The sequence below is a fragment of the Rhinolophus sinicus genome, chromosome 1, assembly GCF_057876585.1.
Source record: "Rhinolophus sinicus isolate RSI-liver-muscle chromosome 1, RSI-T2T, whole genome shotgun sequence".
Lineage (NCBI taxonomy): Eukaryota > Metazoa > Chordata > Mammalia > Chiroptera > Rhinolophidae > Rhinolophus > Rhinolophus sinicus.
This window is the reverse complement of record NC_142501.1, coordinates 131020255-131023328: the sequence shown is the minus strand read 5'-3', so window position 1 is coordinate 131023328 and position 3074 is coordinate 131020255.

Below are 3074 nucleotides of genomic sequence, written 5' to 3'. Positions count from 1 at the left end.
GGGGTTCTTTTTTCTTTTTGTTGTTCTGATTGGGGGTTTTCCTCACATTTCTTTGTGTCCTAAGGATAAATCCCACTTGATCATGGTGTATGATCGATCCTTTCAGTGTGCTGTTGAATTGTTTGCTAATGTTTTGTTGAGAATTTTTGCATCTATATTTCATCAGTGATATTGATCTGTACTATTCTTTTCTTATAGTGCCCTTATCTGGTTTTGGTATAGAATAATGCTGGCCTCATAAAATGATTTTGGAAGTGTTCCCCCTCTTCAATATTTTGGAAGAGTTTGAGAAAGATTGTTAATTCTTTAAATGTTTGGTAGAATTCATCAGTGAAGCCATCTGGTCCTGGGCTTTTCTTTCTTAGGAGGTTTTTGATTACTGATTCAATCTCCTTACTCATTATTGGTCTGTTCATATGTTCTTCTTCTTCATGATTTAGTCTTGATAAATTTTATGTTTTGAATTTACTCATTTTATAGGTTATCTAATTTGTTGGAATATCATTCTTTATAGTAGTCCCTGATGATCCTATGTATTTCATACTATTTTTCTTATGATTTTTATGTATTTCAGTTGTAACATATCCTCTTTCATTTTTTTATTTTATGAATTTGAGTCTTCTATCTTTTTTTTTTTTTTTTTAGTTAGCCTAGCTAAAGGTTTTCAGTTTTGTTTATCTTTTCAGAAAAAGCAGGTTTTATTGTAAATCTTTTCTATTGATTTTCTGGTCTGTGCTTCATTTATTTCTGCTCTAATGTTTGTTTTTAGGTTAGTGCAAAAGTGATTGTGGTTTTTGCGATTGTTTTTTACCTTTTAAGCTGCAATTACTTTTGCACCAACCTAATATTTCCTTCCATCTGAAACTTTGGGCTTAGTTTATTCTTTTTTCTATTTCCTTGAGGTATAAAGTTAGATTATTCCCAAAAGATAAAGAGAAGTGACTCAGAGCATACTACCACAGAAGATCACCAGTTCACAAAGGAAGGCAGCAACATAGGGAAAAGGGAACAAGAAAACGACCAAAAAAAAAAAGAAAATAATTAATAAGATGGCATTAGTAAGTCCTTACATATCGATAATTATTCTAAATGTAATCAATTGGATTCTTCAATTAAAAGGCACAGAGTGGCTGGATGGATTTTTTTTAAAGACCCAACTATATTTTGCTTACAAGAGACTTCATTTCAGCTTTAAGGAAATGTATAGGCTCAAAGTGAAAGGGTAGAAAAAGATATTCTATGCAAGTGGAAACCAAAAGAGAGTGGGGATAGTGGTTGTATTTCTTCCTTGCCCTTTTCTCTTTTCCCACTGAGTAGACCCCAGATAGCATAGTGATCCAGGCTCAACAATGCAGATAACAGTAAGGCTACAAGTGACCTATACCTCCACTTGTGGTGGAGCCAAATCTGAATCTGATTGGTCTGGTGAGCTTCACAGCTCCTCCCTGCTAACTCACGGGGACACCACCCCTACCCCCAACTCCCCCAGTGCAAGAGGCACTTTCTCCAAGAGGAATCAGCCATGCCCTTACTGCACCCTTTTCTTGGAAAACTATCAGAGTCCCACAGACCCCAGGCAGTGGGGGACTGGCCTCAGTGTGCTCTGAACTTTTGCTGAGAAACTTAAGTCTCAGCAATGACACCAAACCAGAATTTACATTAACCTGGTAACTACAACTCCTCCCACTCTAGTTAGTCCCTGAGACTCTTCCTCACCCAACTTGCATGCCACAAAAGGTTTTATCGTGGCTAATCCTTAAAGGAGCTGGCAGGTGGCAGCAGGCCTTGGGGTGTCCTGCCATTATGCGGGGCTACCCCAGTCCTGGTATTGGTGGCAGGTATCCCCGGTTCATACATGGCCTCTCCCACACACCTCCAGGGTTAGCACAGGCAGTGAACAACCATGGATCGCGTTGTAGCTATTACCAGGTAGTCCCCAGCTACTCACAGGCAGTGGGTGACCTGGGACTGCACCAGAACCAACATACTTGGAGGTTGGCTTCAGATCACAGCAGAGCACTGTCCAAATAGCCCCACAAGTGGCACACCTACAGGGCAGTCTCAACAAGTACTAGATCCCATTGGGGTAAATCCAACTCAGGAGGGTAAGCCCCCTGCACAGCAGCCTGTAAGCTGTGGACATGGCCAAACCCCACAGCCAATCAGCCTGAGGGTCAGTTCCATCCAATGATATGCCAATAGCAACCAAGGCTCAATTATAATAGGAGGGCACACACAGGGACACTCCTGGAGCACCTGGTGCAGGTGACCAGGCAGAGTGTGCCACTGGGCCCCACATGACACCTACTACATAAAGCCACATGGCCAAGACTAGAAGACATAGTAGATCTACCTAATATATAAACAAACACAGAAAGGCAGCCAAAATGACAAAACAAAGAAATATATCCCAAATGAAAAAACAGGAAAAACACCAAAAAAAGAACTAAACAAAATGGAGGCAAGCAACCTACTAGAGACAGAGTTCAAAACAATGGATGCTCAAGGAACTTAGTGAGAATTTCAACAAAGAGATAGCAAGCATAAAAAAAGAAATATAAACCATAAAAAAGAATCAGTCAGAAGTGAAGAATGCAATAACTGAAAAGAAGAATGCATGAGATGGAATCCCAGTGGACTAGATGAAGCAGAGAATCAAATCAGCAATTAGGAGACTAAGGTAGCAGAAAACACCCAATTGAAACAGCAAAAAGAAAAAAGAATCCAAAAAAATGAGGATAGTAAAGAGACCTCTGAAACAACATCAAGCATAACAACATCTGCATCATAGGGGTACCAGAAGAAGAGAGAAAGCAAAGGATTGAGAATCTATTTGAAGAAATAATGACTGAAAACTTCCCTAACCTATAGACATGTAAGTCCAGGAAGTGCAGAGAATCCCCAATAAGATGAATCTAACCAGGCCCACACAAAGAAACATTGTAATTAGAATGTCAAAGGTTAAAGACAATGAGAAAATCCTAAAAGCAGCAAGAGAAAGGCAACAAGTAACTTATAAGGGAGCCCCCATAAGAGTGTCAGCTGATATCTCAACTGAAACTTTGCAGGCCATA